Consider the following 26,445-nt stretch of genomic DNA (forward strand, 5'->3'; position numbering starts at 1 on the left):
TTTTTTTTTTTTTTTAATTTTCCTTTCTGCCACGAAACACTGCTCTGAGTGGGGAAAAGAGCATTAGTGAAGCCTGGAAATTCATTTGAGTCAAACCTACACTCCCCACTTCTGTCACTGTCGTCAATGCCACAGAGAAACATGTTTCACAAGGGGAACATCTCTAAATTAAAATTTTTATTAAAATATGAGAGACAGATACATGCCCAAATCATAAACATACAGCTGGATGAAAACTCCACAGCCAGCACCCAGATCAAGAAGTAGACACTACTGGGGTCCCAGATGCCCCTTCTATCAGTTACCCTGTACATTGGAGAGTAACTATTCTCATGATTTCTAACACCATATATAACTTTTACCTGCTTTTTGAGCTTATAAAAATGGAATTCTACATCATTTATTTCTGGCTTCCTTCACTCAACATTACGTTTGTGAAATTCATTCACAGTCAGTCAGTCTCACTGTTGTATAGGATTTATTTATTTTAAATGCCGTGATTTACTTACCCATTCTATGGTTACGAGACATTTGGGTTATTTACAGTTTGGGACTAATCCAGAAAATGCTGCTTTGAACAGTCTTGTACATGTCTTGCATATGTTGGGATTATACCCAAGAGTGAAATTTTTATTGGAAATATTTTTGAGTGCTTGCTATTGACTGGAAACGATGAAAGTAGGCTAGGCACTGGAATAAAGTCATAGAAAAACCCAGCCCTTGCTTGCAAGGACCTCAAGACCCAATCAAGGACAGAGATGGGCCAGCAAATACTCTTAGCTGTTTGTAGGGGTCATGTGTGAGAGAGCCTTGGACTGAATCGGGGGGACAAGGGAGGTGAGAGGGAGGGAGGGAGAGGCAGAAAAGGTTTCTCTCAGTAGGGATGACACTCAAATTCAGTTTTGAAAGACAAGGAGGCATTGACGGGGGGACCAAGGGGAGAAGGGAAGGGAACAACCTGTGGAAAAGCAGACGCAAGTGAGAAAGCAGGTCAAGTCCAAATACAGTGTGTTAGAGAAATAGCGGAAGGTGGGAAGTCTGGGGTGACAGTGAGGGCTAACTCGGTAAGTTGGGGGCATACCACGAAGGACCCGGCTAGCCATCCAAGGAATACATATATTATCCTGAATGTGATGGGAAGCCACAGAAGATTCGAGGGCCATGGAGTGACAAGATCAGTTCATTCAGGTGGCTCTGCAAAGGCAGGACTGGAGAGGAAGAACCAAGGAGTTGGAAAGGGACCAGAGAGTGTGCTTTATCTGGAAAGGGGAAAAGAAATATGGTATCTTAGCAGATGGAAACTTGGTGATTCTTTGAAGGTCTGCCGGTGGCCCAATATCGTGGCCAAATGGAACAGGCTTCTAATGGAATACAGAGTGTATGTTGGGGGGTGGGGGCAGGGAGGTGTGGATGTGTGTGGGTTCCATGTTTCAATGTGTAGAAACCACACACAGTAATTCATGCAGAAGGCTTTGGGGGACAGCAGGCCACCTGCTGACATCCAGACTGGTGCAGGCAAGGAGCCCTCTGCTTGATCACAGAAAGGCAAACCATATGTGTGAGGAGCTCCAGCCAAAAAACCAATGCCCTACAACTTGGGTCTGGAACAGGATCTCATCACTCCCCATCCGCACTGGAGACTAAGACGGAATGTTGAGTGGAAACCAGCCAGTTCGAATCCCACCCAGCTCCCTGCTAGACTCCTGAGATGATTCTAGAAAAGTTTCCAAGCCTTTGTTTTCATGATTCAAATCATAAATTCAGTAGTAATATTTGTATGTAAACTCACCTAATGTGGTGGCCTGGTTGGAGCCCAGAAACTTGGCATTAGGACTCAGTATGGACATTTGACAGAGCAGAGTGGTGTGTAAAATAGGATGGAAAGATGCTGATTACTTTATTAAGTTCAATTTTATATTTAAAAAATAAATTTCCTACTCATTCTTCTAAGAATAAAATTGGTAATATATTAGAAAGTATGAAAAAGTCATAAGTAGAAAACATTTGCCCCATGTTTCACTGGCCAAAGAAAACTATAAGGAGCGAGTTTTCAGTCCTTCCTCCTTTTTTCCTTTATTTATATCCTTTATTCTTTTAATTTATACACAGTTGTAATCTTTTTGCCATATTTGGTATTATCTCATATTAAAAAGTTTTATCAACAAATAACTGTATCTTATTTTTGTTAAAAAATAAAATTTCATTACAAAATTTATAAGCAATACTATGCAAAAAGAAAACTAACCATAAGTTCCAACCACCCAGAGATAATCATTACCAATTCTTAGTACAACTCTTTCTTGGCATTTTATGTATTCTGATCTATAATTTAACAAAATTATAATATTTCACCTATTTTTCATTTTTTATTATTACCTATATATTATTAATATTTTTGCTAACTATATTCCATCGTATAGCACCATATTGTATTAGTTACTATTTGGGGATATCTAAGTTCCCAATTTTTTCTTAATATAAACAGTGTTACACTTGTTCAATTTTTTAAAAAATATATTTCTATATGGATTTGCTGAGCAAAAAAAAAAAAGAATTAAGACTTTGCTTACATACTACCAACTTTCTGTCTAGAAGCTATGTACCAACTTATACTACCAACGGCAAAGTTATGCCCATTTCTCCACAATTTCACCAACACTGGGTATTATCAATCTTTTTTTTTTTCAACTAATTTTTATCAGATGAGTGAAAAGGAAATTTTATTATTTCCTTTAATACTAATAAGGTTAAATATTTGTGTTTGTGGTACATTTTTATTTCTTTTGTAAACCACCTGCTCAAAGATAATTTTTAAAATGGCATAGTTCTGTCATGTGGATATAGCATTATTTATCTAAGCGTTTTCTATCGAAAAGGGAAAGCCAAATATATGATGTAAGGAGTTCAAGCCAAAAAGCAAATGCATTTCTACATGTGTCTGAAACAATTTGCCAAGATCTTAGTGCCCTCTGTCCCTTCTGGAGACTTGCAGATTTCCACATATATCTATATAATGCTGGAATGAATATCTTTGAATATATAGGCTTTTTAATTTAATTTTTATTTTATATTGGAGTATAGTTGATTTACAATGTTGTTAGTTTCAGGTGTACAGCAAAGTGATTCAGTTATATGTATACATATATCCATTCTTTTTTGGATTCTTTTTCCATATAGGTTATTACAGAATATTGAGTAGAGCTCCCGGTGCTATAAAGTAGGTCCTAGGTGATTATCTATTTTATATATAGTAGTGTGTATATGTTAATCCCAAACTGCTAATTTATCCCTCCCACCCACGTTTTTCCTTTGGCAACCGTAAGTTTGTTTTTGAAGTCTGTGAATCTGTTTCTGTTTTATAAACAAGTTCATTTGTATTATTTTTTTTAGATTTCACATGTAAGTGATATCATATGATATTTGTCTTTCTCTGTCTGACTTAGTTCACTTAGTATGATCATCTCTAGGTCCATCCATGTTGCTGCAAATGGCATTATTTCATTCTTTTTTATGGCTGAGTAATATTCCATTGTGTATATGTACGACATCTTCTTTATCCATTCATCTGTTGATGGATATTTAGGTTGCTTCCATGTCTTTGCTTTTGTAAATAGTGCTGCAATGAACATTGGGGTGCATGTACCTTTTCAAATTATGGTTTTCTCCGGATACATGCCCAGGAGTGGGATTGCTGGATCATAGGTAGTTTTATTTTTAGTATTTTAAGGAACCTCCATACTGTTCTCCACAGTGACTGTACCAATTTACATTCCCACCAACAGTGTAGGAGGGTCCCTATTTCTCCACACCTTCTCCAGCACTTATCATTTGTAGATTTTTCGATGATGGCCATTCTGACCCATGTGAGGTGATCTCTCACTGTAGCTTTGATTTGCATTTCTCTCATAATTAGTGATGTTGAGCATCTCTTCATATACTTTTTGGCCATCTGTATGTCTTCTTTGGAGAAATATCTATTTAGTTCATATGCCCGTTTTTTTGATTGGTTTTTTTTTTTTTTTTTTTTGATATAGAGCTGCGTGAGCTGTTTTTATATTTTGGAGATTAACCCCTTGTCAGTCGCCTTGTTTGCAAATATCTTCTCCCATCGTGTGGGCTGTCTTTTCATTTTGTTTATGGCTTAAAAGCTTTTAAGTTCAATCAGGTCCCATTGGTTTTTGTTTTCATTTTGATTACTCTAAGAGGTGGATCCAAAAAGATACTGCTGTGATTTATGTCATAGAGTGTTCTGCCTATGTTTTCCTCTAAGCATTTTATAGCAGCTGGCCTTACATTTAGGTCTTTAATCCATTTTGAGTTTATTTTTGTGTATGTTGTTAGAGATGTTCTAATTTCATTTTTTTACATGTAACTGTCCAGTTTTCCCAGCACCATTTATTGAAGAGACAGTCTTGCCTCCTTTGTTGTGGATTAATTGACCATAGGTGTGTGGGTTTATTTCTGGGCTTTCTGTCCTGTTCCATTGATCTGTATTTCTGTTTTTGTGCTAGTACCATATTGTTTTGATGACTGTAGCTTGGTAGTATAGCCTGAAATCAGGGAATCTGATTCCTCCAGCTCCGTTTTTCTATCTCAGGATTGCTTTGGCAATTTGGGGTCTTCTGTGTTCCCATGCAAATTTTACAATTTTTTGTTCTAGTTCTGTGAAAAATGCCCTTGGTAATTTGATAAGGATTGCATTGAATCTGAAGATTGCCTCGGTGAGTACAGTCATTTTGACAATATTGATTCTTCCAACCCAAGAACATTGGTACATCTTTCCATCTGTTTGTGTCATCTTCGATTTCTTTCATCAGCATCTTATAGTTTTCAGAGTACAGGTCTTTTGTCTTCTTAAGTAGGTTTATTCTTATGTATTTTATACTTTTTGATGCCATAGTAAATGGGATTGTTTCCTTAATTTCTCTTTCTGACCTTTAGTGTATAGAAATGCAACAGATTTCTGTGTATTAATTTTGTATCCTGAAACTTTACCAAATCATTTTTTAGCTCTAGTAGTTTTCTGGTAGCATCTTTAGGATTCTCTGTGTATAGTATCATGTTATCTGCAAACAGTGACAGTTTTACTTCTTCTTTTCCAGTTTGTATTCCTTTTATTTCTTTTTCTTCTCTGACTGCCGTGGCTAGGACTTCCAAAACTATGTTGAATAACAGTGGTGAGAGTGGACATCCTCGTCTTGTTCCTGATCTTAGAGGAAATGCTTTCAGTTTTTCACCACTGAGAATGATGTTAGCTGTGGGTTTGTCATACATGGCCTTTATCATGTTGAGGTAGGTTCCCTCTGTGCCCACTTTCTGGAGAATTTTAATCATAAATGGGTGTTGAATTTTGTCAAAAGCTTTTTCTGCATCTATTGAGATGATCATATGGTTTTTATTCTTCAATTTGTTAATATGGTGTATCACACTGATTGATTTGCAGATATTGAAAAATCCTTGCATCCCTGGGATAAATCCCACTTGATCATGGTGTATGAGCCTTTGAATGTGTTGTTGGATTCGGTTTGCTAGTATTTTGTTGAGGATTTTTGCGCCTATGTTCTTCAGTGATATTGGCCTGCAATTTTCTTTTTTTGTGTATGTGTTTTTTTTGTGTTTGGGTATTTAGGATAAATTCCTAGAAGTGGTGCTATTAGTTCAAAAAGTATGGCTATTGTAACTATTCTAATTACACTCAGTATTACTTTAATGTAGAGTTAGCCTTTATTATAAGAGTTAAACAACCACTAATCTGAAAACAGATGTCCATAAAAGTAGACTAAATTTCTTATATTGGTGGGTTAAGGTTTGTTTTGTATTTAATATGATAAAGCAAGTAAGACAGAAAGCATGTCTTGCCAAACACTCTGAAAATTTGGAACATTCATTAGTCTCATCAAACACACACCCAGGATTCTGAAGGTGTGAGGCAGAATGATGTGCCCTCTGGTTCTAGTCATAGGTACACTGGAGAAGACGGAAATGGGAAAAGATTTCAGAGGTCAGAGATACTTGTACTAACTCCTTTGCCTTGTTCTTTTGGGATCATCTTCTGGCACCATTTAGCATGGATTCTTCGTTACGGATCCAACCTCTCCATTTTTTTTTTAGGGGTAATCTCACTAAAATACAGCAGAGAACAATGTGTGTGAGCATACCAATGTATGTATGTGTTTATGTATTTGGTGCTAAGGAAAGAGGGTTTTAAACATACTCGATGACCCGAGAAGCTTTTTAAAATGCACATTCCTGAACAACATGCAAGGCATCTGGGGTAAAACCATAATACTGTAGTTTAATGTGCTTCTCAAGTGATTCTGATGATAAGTGAGAATTGTCTTCTGGTCTCTATTTCATTGATATCCTCTATTATTCTAATGATTGTTCCTTTGCATGTTATCTGTCTTTTCTCTCTACTACTTGCTTTTCAACTAGAGTTTGTTTTTCTTCAGTGTTCCAGTCTTCACAGGATTAGCAGTGGATTTCTATATTGTGCAAGACTCAGTGTGGTTCTTCAGACTGAGGTTTCATGGCTTTTCTTAGTTCTGAAAAATTCATAGCTATTTTCCCTTAAAATATTGCCCCTTCCCCATTTTCTCCTTCTGAAATTCCCATTAGACGCAAATTGAAACTTCTAGTTTAATCATCCATTTATCCTAACCTCTCTTTTGGGTTTCATATCTCTTTATCTCCCTCTGGGTAATTTTCTCACGTACATCTTTCATATCATCAATTCTCTCTATAACTAACTGTCCCAATCTGCTCTTAAATTGGTCATTGTGTTTAATTTTATTCACAACTTTTCATTTTGAATCGTTCTATTGGGTTGTGTTTCATATCTGCTTGTTCTTTTTGAATGCCCTGGTTTTTTTTATGAGGGTTGTTACTTCTCCCTTTATCTCTTCAATGATTGTAAATATACTTAATTTACAGACAGCTTTTCATCATTATATCTCAGGTTCTTGTGGTGCTTTTCCTCCCACATGTATCTGCTGACTCTCCCATGTTGTGAACCACTTTCTTACTTAATCTGTACTTTTTAATTGTGAGCATATTTTCGGCTAGGTTATATTTCCCTGTGGAATCCCTGTGTGTACTGTAAGATTTGGTGGTAACCATTCAGAGAAGTCTTACATTTGATTTTTCTGAGGATTCCAGGAGTTTCAGTGGTCTGAAATATTTCCAGTATCTCCATCAGTATCTCCATTTGGGATTCCTATTCTATGAAAATAGTCTAAAATTTGGATTCTACACCTGTGCATAACATAGAGTTTTAAATTGCCATTTATTGTGTGGAACTTCTTCCCATCCAGATATCTAATCAGTGAGAATTTTGCCACTTGGGCGTTTGTAGTAAGTGAACGATGTTTCATAGTCCCTTTATATGGTGGGAGCAGCTCTTCCTCGGTCCTAGCTTTATGCATGAATTTCAGTTCCAACTCCTCACCTTTCACAGGCCCAAAGGCAAGTCTTTTGTTCTAGACATGTAAAAACCACAGCCCCTAGCCGTTAGGTCACATAGCCATGTCTGATATCCTCTGTTTCGTTCTGGCATCAGCTCATCACTTAACCATATCGGTTACGAGATTCTTCTTTATTTTTGGCCTGTAAGAATTTCCTTTCTCTCTCCCTCCCTTTCTTCCTTGGCAATGTATATCATAGTTTTGTTATATTTTATCCAGCATTTCTGTTACATGTAGTACACAGAAGGACGTCAATATGTTAAGTAGTTGAAACTAGAACCCTGCATTAGTCAGGTTTGGAGACCACCAGCAAGTGCAGTAGAGAATATGTGATCTTTGAAACTGGAACCAGAGTTTGAACTGTTTAACTTTACTACTTTCTACTTGAGTAAGCTCTGCTAAGTCACATAATCTCGCTAAGCTTTATTTTTATCATCAGGAAACTAGGGATAATACTATTACTAGTTTTCCTTCTAGGTTCCTCCTTATTGCTCTAAATTCCTTCCTTTATAAATTCAAGCCATTTCTCCACCCTCCATACCTACAAAGGTGGGAGCAGACTGCAAGTTTTTTGGAGGCAAGAACCATAGACTATTCAATATTTTCTCTTACAAAGCAAATAATGAAATAGTAGTTGATTGAAGGACCGTGGGAGGAGACTGCAAGTTTCTTGGAGGCAAGAACCATAGACTATTCAATATTTTCTTTTACAAAGCAAATAATGAAATAGTAGTTGATTGAAGTACCTTCTTAATTTCCTTTTATTAATGTACTGTTCCGTACCGACCCACCGAGAAAAACTGGTTAAAAAAAGACAGACTTGGGATTGGAAGAAATGAATTTCATTTCTCAAGAAGTTTCCAAGGGTGAAGTGCGGGGTAGACTACATTTCTGTGGAGTTTCACTCCCTAGAGTTCTCCTTCTCTCCCTAGGGTGCATGTGAGTGAAAATGTATGTTGGTTTAGAGGCTCTGCTTGGATAAATGTTTCAGAGCCCCTAAATGTGTCACAGTAGCTCTCAGGCTGAGCCAAGGTGAACAGTCACACAGTAATTGCTCCAGAGCCTCAGGTATCAGGCAGCACAAGCAGGGAGGTCCCTGGATCCCTGCTCACCTTATGCCCAGGAGCAGAGACATCACCCCACATGCCTAGGAGGAGCTTTCCCCAAATGCTGTATTTACCATATGGTAAAATTCCTTGTCAAACAGCAGAGCAATGAGATGTAAAACACAATTAGAAAAAAAAACAGTAGTACATAAAAATAACCAGTTTGCTCAGTGATGCTGGTGGTTGGTAGACTCCAGGTGAAAATCAGTAATCATTACAGAAGGCAACGTGGTGGTGGTGCTCAAAAAGTTTAGTGTACACGTCCTTTGTTTCAGCTACTCACTTCTAGAAGTATATGCCACAGGCACACTCACACAGAAGTATGAGGTTGTCCATGGCAGTTCAATTTTTAATTTTTAGCAGTTTATTTCTCATAATGAAAAATGTGGAAGAGAACAAAAATTCTCATCAATTGGGAGCTGATAAGCGCCATCACACAATGGAGTGTTCTGTAGGTACGAAAATTACGCAGTAGATCTCTGTATACGCAAATGGAAAGGTGTCCGAGATACACTGCTTATAGTGACTGAGAGCGTGAACTTGGGAGCCAGTCTGCCTGAGCCCAAATGCCTGTGTGACACCAGGCAGATAGCTTCCCAGCTCTGTGCCTCAGTTTGCTCACGTATGAGGATAACAGTAATATTTAAGCCATAGGGTTATTGTAAGCACCAAAATAAGTTCATATATGAAGTGCTTCTAACAACATCAGACTCACAGTGAAGTACTAAACTATCATTATGTTAGCTATTATGAGTAGTAACAGTAGTAACTAAAAATAACTAATGCTAACTGCTTATTTCTGGGGCTTATACTTGTGGAGTTTGAGGTGAAAAAGTAGACTTTTCCATTTTCATTTTATATCATTTGGATTAGTTACGGTGAACACAGTACTTTTATTAAAAAGAATAATTAAAATCATTACTCAAAAGTATACGGGATAAGAAGACACTTGTTTTGCAAGTTTGACATGTAACAGGGACTTAACCAAAATCACAATTACTGACGGCTGTATATTTAATACATTAGAAACTGATTAATGTAAGCAATCCCTTACATTTAATCCCTTGTATCTGTAATGCATTTTACACTTAGCAAAATGTCTTCTCATTCATGAGTTGATTTAATCCAAATAACTGGTTTATTAATAAGTTCACTTAGTCCCTGTGAAGTGAATTTTCATATTGTTATTCCAAATAAAGAAGGGACGAGAGGGACTTCCCTGGCAATCCAGTGGTTAAGACTCTGTGCTTCCATTACAGGGAGTGCGGGTTCCATCCTTGGTCGGGGAGCTAAGATCCCGAAAAGATCCTGCATGCTGTGCGGGCAAAAACTAGAAGAAAAAAAAAAAGGGGGAGAGAGTGAGAGGAAGTGAGAGAGAGTGGTTGAGAGGAAGTGAGAGAGAGTGGTTATTGGTATTTTTGGTTTTGTTGTTGTTGTTTTCTCCCTGCTCATGGCAAAGCTGGACAGGCTACGAAATTGAAGCTTAGAGTATTAAGGGCTTGCTTAAGCTCAGACAGCTTCTGAGTAATAGAATGGACGAAAAACCAGGCTTCCCAAGGCGAAGGTCTTTCTGCCAAACCATGATTACCCTGTAAACTGGGCCACTACCATGATGACAAAATAGATTTATAATTCTACCCTACACATAAACACTATCAAGTATCTAGTTTGGTAAAAAGGTGGGTTTTTAGTGGGTCAGCAGGTGAGAACAGCCAAAAAGTCAGTTCTCTAAGTTTATAAAAAAAGCTTATAACTGCCCCGGGAAAAATATGACCTGTGTTAATGGCAACTGACACAATAGAATGTAGAGTTGGCTCCTATCCCAAACACCCTTGGGTAGGATAACGCTAATAAGATATGACCCTAAGGTGAGATGATGAACAAATGAGATTGGCAGAGCCAAGAGTATAATTAAAGATAGTTGCTTTGGGATGTAGTTGAGGTCACCATAACGATGAACAAATTTAAAACAATAAGCCAAAGAGCCTGAGAACTACATCATCTTTGGCAAGTCGCTTTTCTCTCTGGTTTTCTCACCTCTGAAAGTGAGGAAGTTGGACTAGATGGCCTCTAAGGCCATCTGTTAATCCATTCATTCTACAAATAGGCACTGAGTGATTTTTTTTTTTTTTAGTTCCAGGCACTGATGATACTAGTTGAGTAAAGATGGATGAGGTCACTTCTCTCAAGGAGTGGTGGGCGTTAGACAGACAATAAACAAACAAAAATATCAGAGAGGAATAAGTGTTATCCATAGAATTAAAATAGGCTGATGGTAGAGAAAATGACTGAATAAGTACTCTAGGTGGGTACCCTGGGAAGGATTCTCTGAGGCGGTGACTTTTTAGATAAGAAGAGAATATTGAATGTGCGCTGTGAGAATGAGAGAGAAGCTCATTCTAGGCAGAGGAAGAGCTGGGTCAAAAACTCTAGGGAGGGAATGAGCCTGGTGTTGTGAGGAACCAAAGGAAGGGTTGGTAGACCAGAGCTGGAACATGTATGGTTCTGTAGATCATAAGACTTGGAGGATTTTAAGCAGTGGCGTGATCTGATTTATGCTTCTAAAAGTTTGCTATGTGCAAGCTTGGAAGCCGGGATCCCAGGTAAGAAGCTACTGCGGTAGCCTAGAAGAAATATTATGATGTCTTTGTCTAAGGTAAGAGTCAAGAAAATGCAGAGAATTGGACAGATTCAAGGTATTTATGGGAGTAGAACCCATAGTGTTTGTAGATAAATAGTTTTTGTGGGTAAAGTGAAAGAAATGAATCAAGGGTAACTGTCAGATTAGGAGCTTGAGCAAGTAGCTGGATTTTGGTGCCATTTTCCAAAATGGGAAGAAAGAGGTATGTAAGGGGTAGTTAGGATGTTATGCTAAGCACTAGAGGCCTATTGAACATTTGTATGAAGATGTCAAGGAGGCAACTAGAGTCAGGAGTCCTGGGGATACAACACAGTTAAATGTCTGGGAGTCATTAGCATAAAAGTATGGACTAGATGGCATCACCTAAAGAGACCTGGTAGACAGAAGAGAAGAGGTGAGTACAGGATCCGGAAGCACTCTTACATTAGAGGTCAGGTTGAGGAGGTGGACCTAACACAGGAGGAGAGAAAAGAGTGGCCAACGGGATAGGAGGTAGCAGCAATATTGGGAGAGAGTGGTATCCAGGGAAACTCTAAGAAGCAGAAACCAATCCAGTGTATTAAATGCTGCTAGGAGGTCAAGTTACAATAATACCAGAAAGATCAAGTATGTGAGTCCACATAAAGGAAATCACGTTTAAGGATCCAGCTCTGTCTACAACTAGTTTCTATAACCTTGAGGGCTTGGGGAGGAACTCTCAACAATATGTTAGACGAGAGGTCTAGAGCATTAAATTGAAAGTCCCACAGCGGGACAGTCTAGTGTGACTGTCCCCAAATGGAGAAAATCTCAGGCATCAAGAGGGTAAAGAAACATGTGGTTTCAGCAGAGTCACTGAAACAAGGAGAAGGAGGTACATCAAGATAAATGTAATTATCATGATGCGTAGAATGGATCTACATGCAGTAATTACAGAAATAAGGAGTATATGTAAATTGGCACCAGTCCAGAAGTAAAGTTTCTTGATAGTTATCATGTAACTACTAGAGTTTTCACCTCTAATAGTTGGGTATGTGGCACAAACTTAAGAATGATTCTTCTGGGCTTCCCTGGTGGCGCAGTGGTTGAAAGTCCGCCTGCCAATGCAGGGGACGCGGGTTCATGCCCCCATCCGGGAAGATCCCACATGCCACGGAGCGGCTGGGCCCATGAGCCGTGGCCACTGAGCCTGCGCGTCTGGAGCCTGTGCTCCGCAACGGGAGAGGCCCCAAGAGTGAGAGGGCCGCGTACCGCAAAAAAAAAAAAAAAAGATTCTTCTTTGGGCTAGAACTGTCTTCAGAATTCGTAAGAATTCGTGAAGCTGATTATTCTGAGGACATACGTCAGCATGAACCTAATAGCTCTACCTTAAAATGGGGAGAGCAGACCATGATAAGCAATACGGTGGGGAAATAGAGTCCAAGGTGCAGAAATAGCAGGAAGAGCTTTAGGAACCCACCCACATTAGGAACCCACCCACATATCTCACAGTGAATTTTTTGTTGTTTGTTTGTGCTGCCGTAATAGAAATTATCTCAATCTTCTCAAGACTTCAATACACATTTACACGAATAAATACGTCATGTGCTTAGAGAACACTCTGTAGGTCCTGACACATAGGAATCTCCCAATTAAAAAGCCAACTCATCACCCAGTTACTCTACAGTGCACTTTACAGTTGACAAGCCAAGTGTAAGCACACAGAGCTTCCAGCATTCTAACTTTTACAATATGAACAGAAAACCAGTGATGGCTTGACAGTTGAAGAAAGCCTCTACCATAAAAGATAGAGACATCAAAACAGAAGCAAGGAGGAAAGAAAACTCAAAAAAAAAGAGAGAACGCACTAAAAAGAAGAAAATTAAAAAAAACATATTTAATGACCTCAGAAAGAGAAGATAAGCTATCGTTAAAACAAGGTCAGGATGCTATTAAGAAAAAGGAATAAGCAGACATTATTATTAGGATAAGAAAGCATTCTTAGAAATGTAAATATGAGAGCTAAAATTACATGGATAAATATACATTTATGTGCGTATTGTATATATATGGCAAATAGGAACATACCTCAAAACCTTTAAAAAAATGGGACAGAAAAAAAGAAGAAACCAGAAGGCCAATCCCAGAGGCCCAACAGCCTACCGTAAGGATCCACAAGAGAAAAATGTCAAGAGAAATAGTACAAGAACATTTTCTGGACCTGCAGAAAAGTCCTCCCGAACACCCAGCACAATAAATGAAAAATACCAACCACTGCTGTAAAATTTCAGAATACCAGGAAGATTGTAAAAGACAGGTCACATGTAAACAATCGAGGATAAGAGGGCAGTGAACACTGTACCCAGGGCTATCAAACTAGAATACAAACACTTGCTAACATTTAAGATCTAACAATTATTTGTCTCCCATTCACCTTTTCTCAAGAAGTCTTCTAAAGGATTGGCTTCCCCCTAAAGCAATAAGGTACACCCAAAAGAAGTGATATCCAGAAAATGAGGAATCGGTACAGAAAGGAGATATGGGAAATTCCCTTGACGATACTGAAAATCCATCCTACTATGACAGCAGGTACAGGTATAGTAAACAAGCAAAATCCAGAGGAAAATGAGAGCACAGGGACATGCAGGAGAAAGAGCACAGGCAGCCTCCCAGTGCTTCATGTTTCCCGTCTATAAAATGTGGATCGTGACGTACCTACCGCACAGAGCTTCTTAAAAAATTAAATTTTTAAATTTTTACACATTACTTAATGTGTTAAAATAGTGTTTTGAATATTACAGGCTCTCGGAGGGACTGAAAAAACATTAACAACGTGTACAGAGAAAAGTAAGTACATTTCTAAAACATAAGTAATTTATCAGCTCTAGGGAAAAAAAAAAACAATTGAATAAGAAAGGAAGCATAATGATAATAGACTCGGCTCAACAGTGAATATTCCATTGTCAGATAACACAAATAGTAAAAACTGTAGTGTAAAAAATTAGAAGGATGGAGGAAGGGTAAAGGGATATGACCTACCTCAGAGGTAGGCATTCTATGTAGAATGAGGAATATTAACATGAATGAAGAAATATGTTTAAAATAGTCCTGAAAGAACAGGACATGGGTAATGATGGCCCTTTGGGTAATAAGTGACTGAGTGAGTGAGACAGATGCAGGGGGACCAGGGGCTGCTCTGCTTCTGGGTTTCCAGAGCACCAGCTTCCACGAGGGATCTGAGGGTGAGGGGGTCCACCATGGGGTTGGCACTGCTGGGAACAATGCTAGGAAGGGAAGAGTTGCCCTCCTTAGCATTCCATCATACAAACCCCGAACATGGGTCTCGCCTATTCTGGGAAGGTTCTTTTCTGGTCTGGAATAGGGCCTGAAGGGCAACCCAATCCTAAAAATTCATAGGGGAGAGCTTCCCTTTTTGACCTCCACCGCCTAGGACATAGGATAAGCTTGGCTCGACACTACCACCATTCATTTTTTTAAAAAATTACATTTTGGTTTGAAATCATAGTTTCTAAAACAGCAAGTCATGACAAAATTGATATTTGAAGGCACCTGACCAACACATAAATAAAGCAATCAATATCCCTGTTGTGCTCTGAAATTAAACAGATGAAAAGGATTGTGTCCATGACAAGTAGAAGAATGAGAGAGACGGCGTAGAGGGTGAAGCTTAAGTGAGACCTGATATTGCCTGGGCTCCAGCTGATGTTTCAAAGCCAAGCCAAGCGGTGAGTACCCTGACGACCGCCCCCAGGTATCAGTGCTGGCTGGCACGCTTCCACCCCAGTGACCCATCCCTGGGCTTTGCCTTCATCCCTGGTACTCAGGTATCCTTGTGGTACTCAGCTCCCACACTGTCTTGTCTTTTTTTTTTTTTTTTTTTGCGGTACGCGGGCCTCTCCCGTTGCGGAGCACAGGTTCCGGACGCGCAGGCTCAGCGGCCACGGCTCACGGGCCCAGCCGCTCCGCGGCATGTGGGATCTCCCGGACCGGGGCACGAACCCGCGTCCCCTGCATCGGCAGGCGGACTCTCAACCACTGCGCCACCAGGGAAGCCCCCACACACTCTGTAAGGGCTGAATAAAGCCACAAGCCTAGCCAGCATGGAGGAAGTCACTTAATAAGCACTTTCCTATCTGGGGGGACAGATGTGTTTGGATTTCAGTGAAGGAAGTGAAATTTCAACAGCTGAGTTCAAGAAAGCTGCTGCAGAAACCCAGAGGGAGATGTAGGGTCTTGTGTTTTGTACTGTATCTTGGCAACCCTCCTGGCTGCTGCTGACCCATGGCAGAGGCCCGGCTCCTTTTGCAATGGGCCTCGAGGTGATCATATTTCCAACCGTGTCAAAAGTGTGCTATAGTCTCGGGACTCCTTGCTTGGGCCACAGAAACACCAAGACACCACCTGAGAATGAAATCCCACAGAAAATAGAAACCAGTAGACGTTTCACGGCACCCATGGGAAGTGAGGATTCCTCACCTCCTCATTCCTCACACTGAAGAAACAAAATAAGTGCAGATGAATTTTTTTTTAGAACATCTGAAATCCTGAGTAAATGGCCTTGGATTTACAATGCCCATGGATGTTTGGTGTTTTAAGCATTTTCCTATAAAAGGGATTCACCCCAGCCATTTTTTCTAGACAGTACTTCACTTTCTCACTTTTTTCCCTCTAGGTTACAGCTATGATAAAAAGAAGGGAGACTGAGGAAGGGAACAAATATTTATCATGGCCTAGAAGCTTTGCCTGTATACCATGCTCCTTCTCACAAATGCAAACACAGACCTTTGCTTCCTCTTATGCACTGCCACTAACAAAGAGATTACATTCCATTTATTCATGGAATTCATCGAGGACGATACCATCAATTCAAACTGTGAGTGAATGCGCTCATCTCTTGGTTATCAAGATGCCAAGTATTTAAAACTCTTCATTATTCGTTGTTTCTTACCTTGCCCAATGAAAGTTGGCAAGCACTGTTATCCTCACTTAATAACCCACGTTACCCAGGGAATAGCCTGGATTAGAAGCTATGATACTCAAAGCTCCTGGATAAGTGCTCTGAGTCTCCTGTCTAGACTCGATGAATAATTCACAGGTCTAGTTGGTGGGTGTCCAGTTAGGAGCCTGGCAGAGTTGATTGCTTCAGAGCCAAGACATCCAGGGCCTTACTCTTGCCTCATTTTCCTCCTTTCTCTCCGATTGCTTCTTCTTAAGGGAAATCCTCTCATTTCCCTATTCTTTTAAGAGTTGGTACAGCACAAGATTCTGGTGCCAGCCCTCTCCTTGGTTATTCTCTTCACTCATTCAGCCAAAGAGCACTTGAACTCCTAGCACATGGGCATGGCAATTGCCTGTCGGCTTTCAGGTCTATTTCTGGCTCTTGCCCTGTTCTGCTGTGTGCTATAGGCTCCCTTGCCCTCTAGCTTCTGGTGATTACTTCCAACTTATGGGAGGTACGGTGTAAAATTGGAGGGAGGGAAAAAGAAAGAAGACCAGATATTTCTTTCTCTCCCTCTTGCCCATCCTTCCTGTGAGCTTCAGCTCCTGGATCTCACTGGTCAACCCTCTAGCTCCTGTCAGATGATGGGTTCCCTTCCTCCACTGCCCCTCCAGCCCTAGTGGTGGTAGCAGCTTCCAGCTATTACCGACCTGTGAGTTGCTTCCTTTCTCCCTGTTTGGCTTGCCAGCTTTTCCATCACCCTTCTAACCTATTATCTGTATTAAATTATTAAACCCCATCTGCGTGCAAGATTTAGAGGACTGTTTTCCTGGCTCTATCCTGACTGACACAGACACCATTCTTAGTTACAAGCTACAGAAACCACCCTTGACACGTTGGCAGGAAAGGATTTTACCACGAAAGCTATTGGAGAGATCAAAGAATCTCCGAGAGGACCCCAGGACCCGGCTCCGAGACTACAAGGGAAAGAACAGTGCTCGAAAATCTCCAGGCGACACTGTGTGGGGGAAGCCATGCTCGATGTCTTGGGTCGTGCCATGTGTACCAGCAACACTGGATGCTGCAAGGTGCCGTTCAAACTGTTGTCCCTGCTGCCATCTGTCAACAGAATCAAATCTGGGCATCTCCTACTTCTTCATGACATGAGCTTCCAATTTAGAGAGTGTGGAGATGGGTACATCTAATGCTCAATGCCCAGGTCCTGTGCCCAACCCTGGCCACAAGTGTATCTGACATTTTCCATTCCTGTCATGGGAGATGGGCTCTTTATAGGCAGAATTCCCTAAACATACGATAGAGATTTGGATGCCTGAGTAGACCTTGAGACAAGGATTCAAGTGTAAGTGGTTTCTTTGGGAGTTGTGAAAATCCCAGGAATCACTGGTAAGGAAGTGGGGAAAGGAAGGGAGGGTAACGTATCAATCGGGTTATTGCTATGAGGTAACTAGATCTAAATCCTCTACGGGGGACTTGGAGCCAGTGTAGAAGACATGTCTCAGAGTCATTCCAGGGCCTAGGAGCTGAGTTATTTATACACCAGCTCTACCCCAAGCTGCTGAGAGCAGCTGGGGTGGGCCCTAATTCTCCTGCACTCCCGGCTTCCCTCCCCTACTAGTGAGCTGAGTGGCCCTCATCGGCCAGAGCAAACCTTCAGGCAAATAAAAGCAGTGGGGAGAGCAGCTGAAAGTTGGGCAGGTGTAAGCTGAAAAGGTGAGGGAGAGATGATGTGACAGGGAACCTACCACATCAGCCACGGCGGATAAGAAGAGCAAAGGTCCACTAGGAGCTGCTCAGCGTTGGAGATATGACAGTGGATAAGAGAGAAGCATTCCTGGCCTCACTAAGCTCATGGTCTCAAGACTCAGACATGACAACAGGCAAGTACAATATACAGTGGGACAAGAGCGGTAATAGAGGCAGCCCTACGCAGCTAGAGGTAGACCTCAAGCCTCTAAGACCCAGGAGCACAGAGACAGCAACCTACTCACTTTCCCATCCCCACTGCCTAGGATGGTACCTATTCACTACATGTTTTCTGGCCCAAGACTGACCTGCGAGGCACAGTTCTGGCGTGTTAGATTCATGGTTTCTATGTAGGTGTGTCTCTATTTTACAGGGAAGAAAGTTAAGGCCCTCGTGATTATTCCTCACCACCTGACTACCCCGAGTGATTCTTCGCACTTCAGCTTTGGTGTAATTTCTCCAGAAGTTTTGCCTGCATCTCCAAGCCTGGGCTAACCTACCGGAGAACGTATGCTCTGGAGTGTCACTGGCAACTCATTCTCAAGTATCCTCCCGAGCTAAGCTCTTAGAGAGCAGGAACCATATGTCCGTTTTGTTTGGCAACGTACACTCAGCATCCAGGCCACAGCTGGCGCTTTCTAGATGTGCAAGCCTCCTTTATACTGATGATTTTTGGAATGATGTGAATAAATGAATAAGGCTCAGAGAGGTTGAGTAACCTGACCAGTCACACAGCTAAGACATGGCAGAACTGAGGCTTGAACTGCAGTCTGTCTGAGCCCCAAATATCTCCTATGCCTTGCTGAGCATTAAGCAACTTATCTGTCTATGGCAACTAGAAAATTTAACTTGGCTTAAAGGTTGCTGCTCTAAGGTCAGAAGTCATGGGGCAGGAAGTGGCTAAGAACTTCCCATATTCATGAGGCTGAGGAAATATCAAGCAGAACTCCGGACCTAAAGCTGGAAGAAGGTTTTTACAGGATATGGCAGGATGGGACAACCTTTAAAATTCCCTGAAATTAGAACATTCTGTAACACCATACACAAAAATAACCTCAAAATGGATTACAGACCTAAATGTAGGACCTGATACTCTAAAACTCTTAGAGGAAAACAGAGGCAGCAATATCATCTTGGATCTGTCTCCTAGAGTAATGGAAATAAAAACAAAAATAAACAAATGGAACCTAATTAAACTCCAAGGCTTTTTGCACAGTAAAGGAAACCATAAACAAAACGAGAAGACAACCTACAGCGTGGGAGAAAATATTCACAAAGCAACTGACAAGGAATTAATCTCCAAAATTTACAAGCAGCTCATGCAGCTCAATATCAAAAAAACAACCCAATCAAAGAATGGGCTGAAGACCTAAATAGACATTTCTCCAGAGAAGAAATACAGATGGCTAGATTCTCAACATCACTAATCATTAGAGGAATGCAAATCAAAGTTACAAGGAAGTATCACCTCACACCGGTCAGAATGGCCATCATCAAAAAATCTACAAACAATAAATGCTGGAGTGGGTGTGGAGAAAAGGGAACCCTCCTGCACTGTTGGTGGGAATGTGAATTGATACAGCCACTATGGAGAACAGTATGGAGGTTCCTTAAAAAACTAAAAATAGAGCTACCATACGACCCAGCAATCCCACTGCTGGGCATATACCCTGAGAAAACCATAATTCAAAAAGAGTCATGTACCAAAATGTTCATTGCAGCTCTATTTACAATAGCCAGGAGATGGAAACAACCTAAATGTCCATTGACAGATGAATGGATAAAGAAGATGTGGTACATATATCTGATGGAATATTACTCAGCCATAAAAAGGCACGAAATTGGGTCATTCGTAGAGACGTGGATGGACCTAGAGACTGTCATACAGAGTGAAGTAAGTCAGAAAGAGAAAAACAAATGTTGTTGTATGTTAACGCATATATGTGGAATCTACAAAAATGGTACAGATGAACCAGTTTGCAAGGTAGAAACGGAGACACAGATGTGGAGAACAAACGTATGGACACCAAGGGGAGAAAGCAGGGGCGGTGGGTGGTGGTGGTGGGATGAACTGGGAGATTAATAAGAACCTGCTGTATAAAATAAATAAAATTCAAAAAAGAAAAGATACACGCACCCCAAATGTTCACTGAAGCACTATTTACAATAGCCAAGCCCTGGAAGCAGCCTCAGTGTCCATCAACAGATGAATGGAAGATGTGGTACATACACACAATGGAATACTACTCATCCATAGAAAAGAATGAAATAATACCATTTGCAGCAACATGGATGGCCCTGGAGATTATCATACTACGTGAAGTAAGTCAGAGAAAGTCAAATATATATCGCTTATATGTGGAATCTAAAAAAATGGTACAAATGAACTTATTTATGAAACAGATTCACAGACTTAGAAAACAAATTTACGGTTACCAAAGAGGAAAAGTGGGGGGCAGGGATAAATTGGAGTTTGGGATTAAAATATACACACTACTATATATAAAATACATAACAAACAAGGACCTACTGCATAGCACAGGGAACTATACTCAATATCTTATAATAACCTATCATGGAAAAGAATCTAAAAAAGAATATATCTATATATATATCTGAATCACTTTTCTGTGTACCTGAAACTAACACATCATTATAAATCAACTATATTTAAATAAAGATCATACCTGTTTTTCTGAAAACTGGTGAGCTCACCTGAATGGAGAATATTGGAGGAAGAACATTCTCTGCAGGATAGTGAATGAACACAGGCATTACCTGAAGTGTCCTGGAGAAGGATGCGGGAAGTCTGGACAGTGGCAGTGGGTATGCAGGAGACAGAGGGGCAGAGCATATACACACTGCTGTACAGCACAGGGGACTCTGCTCAATCTTCTGTAATAACCTAAAAGGGGAAAGAATTAGAAAAAGAATGGATACATGTATAACTGAATCACTGTGCTGTACACCTGAAACTGAAACTAACACAACATTGTTAATCAACTGTACTCCAGTATAAAAATTTTTAGAAAAGACTTAACTTTCTAAGGTTTTTAATCTCTAGGTAAAAATGTTCCGTCTAGCACCAGCAATGATTGACGTCATTAGCTTACTAAACCAATTTTAAAACACTGGAAATAAAGTGATTGTAAGCAGCTGATACATCATTTTTTGCTCCTTTAAGACACTGCAGAAAAAGTCATGACCCACTTCCAGCTTTCAGATGTTCACGGAGCCCCATTCAAAATGCAGGGGAAGAGGAGAGATGGTTTCGAAATCTCCAGTCAAAGCAATTCTTCTTCTGCCTTATTTATCAAGTTCTCATTCTCTCCTTTTGGCAAAATCAAAGAAAGTCATCCATCCTCGCATGCACTTTCCACACTTCCTTGATTCTAAAATAGCCAAGAAGCAGCATAGATTTATTAACAGCTTTTTGGTATGGGGAGGCCAGAGAAGGAAAAGACATGGAAAATGCGACACGAAATGTTCACAGGGATTACAATGCACATAGCCCGATTTCAGAGTGTTAAAATGTGGCCCCAAGAAAGCCTTAGAAGTGAAAGCACATGCTAATTAAATATAAAGTCTTCAAGTAGTATTAATGAAGAGCCTATATATTTTGTCCAAGTGAGACTGCTAGATGTAACCAAAAAAAGTGGGAACAACAAAAAGAGCTTTCACAGAAATTAGTTTTGAAGAAGTAAATATGCATTTTAAAATTTCCTTGCAGCATGTTAAGTATTCAGATTTGTTTCTGAAAACTGGTAAATTGATTAGATCAATCAATATTTACATGTATAATAATACAGGTGCTTTGACAATCAGTGTAAACTTTTCTTGGTAAAACTGAAGTAGGACCTAATTTCTATGTTAGCTCTTTCTTCTAGAGAAACATATGTCTGTGCCCCATCGGCTTTTAAATGGAAATCCATAAATGCAGCAAATCAGCTTAACAGTTCATCAGTCACCCTTTGACTCGATCGCTGATTCAGAAATTCAGAAGCAAACACTGGGTTGTAGTCATCTGGTTCTCACCACTTCAATATGTTCCAGCAAAGTCCACTCACAGTGCCCACCCATAGGGTTAGAAGGGCAGCCAAAGGCAAAACACCTTTCTCAAAGGATCAGTATTTCATGAACCCCTCAAAGATCAATATATAATCTAAGATACCACAGGGAGAATTAAAAGCAGGACAAAGACATTGAATGTATATACCAAATTAAGAGAAAGTGTGGAAGAAAACACTAAGATCAAGAATACATGCCCAAAAGGTACAGCACCCAGACTAGGACTAGAAAATACACTGATTTTCTGTTGCCCGGTCTTCTGGCCATAGCTGATCCCTAATCAACCTCAGAGCCAGATGCATCCTCAGAATCCACCTTAACATACTTTTTCAAAAAGCCACTCCAGACAATTGGAAATAGAACCGAGACAGAATTCTTTGCCCCCACTGCTGAAGATTGAATATTTTAAGCCATGGATATCTCCCATTATCTCGTACCCTGGCTACGCTTACCTACATCCTTGAATGTGCCAGGCAAGTTCAAGCATCTGTGCCTTTGTTTATTCTGTTTCCTCTATCTGTAGAAATCTTAGGTATCCTTTGTGGCTCTATACAAAAATTTCCACTTTTACGAGGCATGCCCCATTCATATCCTCTAACCATAATAAATTGTTTGTAGTTCTTCATTTACTTCATGAGTTCCAGCTAGAGGAGCCTAAAGGATGTAAAAGAAAAATTTTACCAGATAATGATAGTAATCATTATTATTATATATAACATTATTTACATATAAAATATATTTCAGCCCAAATACAAAGCTAGAGACGGAAATAATGATGAGAGTTATGAACTAAATCTCCCCCCCTTTTTTTTAATAAAGCTATAGCTTCTACTGTAAAGTCAATATATGAAAGTTTAGATAAAGCCTGAATTCCTATTGTAAAATGTAACAAGGATAGAAATTCAAACATAATATCACTTTGTTTTGAGCTATAAAAACCCTATCAAGGCAAAACATCTTACTTCACAAAAGTTACTTTAAAAGTTAGCAAATTCTCATTCAGTCATTCTCACCATGGGCTGATGCCCAGAATCATAAGAGGGACTTTTGTAGAGTATAGATTCCTTGGCCTCATACTTGGCCTGTGAGCCAACATCTTCGGGGAGTGGAACAAAGAATCAGCATTTTATAAAAGCTCCCCCAGGTGAGCTGAAGAACAACCATGTTTATTGTCTTGGCTAATGGTTCGCATAATTGTCTGAGCTGGACATATCAGTAAATGTTCTTTACAAGGATACATCAATGAACATAAGAATCTGGGCTCACAATATTTGAATTCCATTTATGCTGTCAGTTTCAGGGAAGATACAGGCACTGACCTTGCTCCTTTTGTTACTTTGGCGCTGTAGTGGTGGGAGAGAACAGACTGGAAAAAGTTTCAAGTCTTTAACAAATTTCTGAAGAATAAAATGTTGACTGAGCTAAAACGAAATGTCTTATGGTTGTCTTGAGTCTAAACAAGAAAATATTAGGAGGCAAAACTTTGTTACAATTCAATTTGACTGATTTACCCAACCATGGATACAAGCTATTTTTCACACTTTAAAAGGCAATGTGAAAGTCTGGTTTTTTTCTTTTTTGTTTGTTTCACATGTCAATCACCAAAAGACCTTAGTTTTTAAGACTTTGGTTACATGATGACCACATCTTCAATGAGGAAAGAACTTGGTTATGTTCAAAGAAATAAAAATTAAGAGTAATAGAGTTTTTAAAAATTAGAATCCCTGCAGATCTAATTTACAGCTGATTTGGGGAGAATAATTCATACCATAAAGTAGATTTGAACTTAGTAGACTCCATTAATTGGATGTTTTCTGACAATTCTCTAAGTGCCACTCTATGTAAATATGTTTTCTATGCATGCATGCCCCAGTGGGAACCAAGGACACTAGGGATACAAATGAGTAAGTTGACTCAAACCTTAACAAAAAATGAGAATGGCATCTGACTCTCAACATATTAAACTTAACATAGCCTTGGGACTTCCTTGGTGGTGCAGTGGTTAAGAATCTGCCTGCCAGACACGGGTTAGAGACCTGGTCCAGGAAGACCCCACGTGCTGCGGAGCAACTAAGCCCGTGTGCCACAAGTACTGAAGCCCGCGCACCTAGAGCCCGGGCTCCGAAACAAGAGAAGCCACCGCAATGAGAAGCCCGCGCACTGCAACGAAGAGTAGCCCCCGCTCGCCTCAACTAGAGAAAGCCCGTGCGCAGCAACGAAGACCCAACGCAGCCAAAAATAAATAAAATAAAATTTTAAAAATAAACAGACTTAACATAGTCTTGAATAGCGTGGCTGGTAGGTAATAACACCAACGTGCATTTAAGAAGAATATTTGAAATTCCATTGCAAACCATTCATTTCCATGAATCTCTCTTCTGTGTTCTATCTTTTGTTGTATTTGACAAGTAAGCTCAGAGATAAAAATAATACAAACCCACCAGCTTCCTGAGTCCAACCAATAAAGGTAGACTTTCCCCATCCCTGTAATGTGTCAATCTCCCTTTTAGGTTAAGGCAAATTTGACAGTACACAGGGAGATTGTTTTAAAAACCATGGTTGTGCTAAGCGTGGGAAATAGAATCTTATAATACTAAAATTCTTTTTGTTTCTCACATAAGAATTTACAGCTTTCACAATGCATGAATATGGTTTTTGGAGTAAAGGTGAAACTGCAACATACTCACATGTAGCAGGGCAGCCAAGAGGATCTGGGCAAGTTTCCATATTTGCTCTGTACGTATGTAGTACAGACCACATTAGAAAGGAGAGGACTTATTGGGGCACGTTGTATTTTCCAAAAATGGCCACGTTAGTATTTCCAGTCCCACATGTTCTTGTAGAACTTGCTACTTACCCATCAAGAGAGAGAGTCCAGTTTTCCTCTCTCGGCACCTGGGCAATGCTTTGCGACCACCTTGAGTAAGAGAATGTGAAGGAAGTGATGCTGTGTGACTTTCAAGGTTAGGTCATAAAAGCTGATACAGCTTCCACCTGGCTCTCTCTTGGGACACTCACCTTTGGAACCCAGCCACCATACTGTGGGGAAGATGAGCAGCCGTATGAAGGACCACACGTAGGTGTTCCAGCCACGGCCCCACGTTGGTCCCAGCCAACGGTCAGCATCAACCACCAGACACGCGAGTGAGTGCCCTTCAGATGATTCCACCTTCCGCCCGCCAGTCACCCCACCTGATGCCAAGCAGAGAAGGGACAAAATGTCCCCACCCACCCCACCCCACCCCACACACCCCACCCCACCCCACCTGCAAATCTGTGAGCAAAATAAACACTGTCATTATTTTAAGTTGCTGTTTTGGAGTGGTTTGTTCTACAGCAACTGGAATACTTGTCAAGTGTCTTGATTCTATTTCATCTTCTGTCAACAGCTGAAGTCACTTTTCGCCAGGAAAACCACCTAACAATCATTTAACGATGACTCCATCTACAATGATTCATATATTATGGTACCTGACTCTCCCATAATAACCGCCCTTTATCTACTAGGCATTTGGTCACTGTTGGACTGCCATCATGTGAGAGAGCTATGCTTGTTTAACTTGGACAGTGCAAATTTTCTTTAAAAATTATAAAATTAATCCATACTCATGAAAATTCAAACTACAGATTTTTAGTAAAAGAAAAGAAAAAAAGTCCCACTTTGATAGTTAACTTCCACTCAATCCCACATCTTTTTGAGGTAACCATACCAAATCCAGTGTGCATCCTTTCAGACCCTTCTCTGCTTTTCTTTACCTTTGTACGCACACACTCACACACTCCTAAACACATGTCTTGGACAGTTACCTCCGTAGATGATGAGTTTCTTTTTAGTATGTTGTTAAAGCACAATCATCATACATAATATTGATGAGAATTATGATCAAGACAGAAAGATGATGACGATGGTTGCCATGTTTGAGTTCTGACTCTGTGCCAGGTAATGCAGAACATGGAGACCTTGAAACTGGCAAATACTCAAAAGACAGGGCTTTTGTTTCTGGAAAACCAGTTGTTAAATTTACCAGCAAGGACCATGTTTGTCTTTGCTTATTAATACACCCCCAGCACCTAGGACAGTGTCTAGCGCATGGAAGGCTCTCAATAAATATTTGTTGAATGAACAAATGAATGAATGTTTTAATCACAGCCTCACACAGTATTCTAATTGATGTACTTCTGAAATGAATGTGACCTACCAGTTTCATGAATGAGCTTAATTCCAAAATATAACTGCTATTTATTCTTTGTTTTCAGACATTTCTTTACCTGGATAATTGGATTACCCTCTCTGTGGGTCACCAGAGCCAATGGCACGGCTGGAGCATCCATTTCACAGGAAGGCACAGTTCCCCAGTGGTCAAGTGTTCGTGCAAAAATAAATTCATACCTCATAATCAAAAAGTACCATCCTTTCTTCCTTCATATCTTTTGACAGCTTTTGTTATATTAATGTTTTCTTAGGAGCGACCTGGTCAAGGGAAA

General features: G+C 40.1%; 2 long non-coding RNA genes across 9 annotated transcripts in view; one reads left to right on the top strand and one right to left on the bottom strand.

Moving 5' to 3' along the window:
* The window catches only part of LOC113620089 (uncharacterized), a 116,327-nt gene extending 101,229 nt beyond the window's left edge, over positions 1–15,098 (top strand). Inside the window, exons 2-3 of the long non-coding RNA XR_003432661.1 lie at positions 13,970–14,015; positions 14,796–15,098. This is a non-coding gene — a long non-coding RNA (uncharacterized LOC113620089). The remainder of the gene's footprint in view (positions 1–13,969; positions 14,016–14,795) is intronic.
* LOC113620088 (uncharacterized) overlaps positions 1–26,445 on the bottom strand; it is a 148,476-nt gene that overhangs the window by 7,176 nt on the left and 114,855 nt on the right. For 6 of the 8 annotated variants that reach the window (XR_003432655.1, XR_003432654.1, XR_003432660.1 and 3 more), the window contains 7 exons: positions 26,351–26,431; positions 24,979–25,152; positions 24,818–24,877; positions 23,280–23,413; positions 22,413–22,614; positions 21,103–21,284; positions 20,671–20,797 (listed from right to left, as the gene is read on the bottom strand). This is a non-coding gene — a long non-coding RNA (uncharacterized LOC113620088). The remainder of the gene's footprint in view (positions 1–20,670; positions 20,798–21,102; positions 21,285–22,412; positions 22,615–23,279; positions 23,414–24,817; positions 24,878–24,978; positions 25,153–26,350; positions 26,432–26,445) is intronic. The other 2 variants (XR_003432659.1, XR_003432658.1) reach the window with 2 other exon arrangements.

Source organism: Aethalodelphis obliquidens, unplaced genomic scaffold, assembly GCF_003676395.1.
Source record: "Aethalodelphis obliquidens isolate GAN/ISIS:26980383/991018 unplaced genomic scaffold, ASM367639v1 scaffold7, whole genome shotgun sequence".
NCBI lineage: Eukaryota > Metazoa > Chordata > Mammalia > Artiodactyla > Delphinidae > Aethalodelphis > Aethalodelphis obliquidens.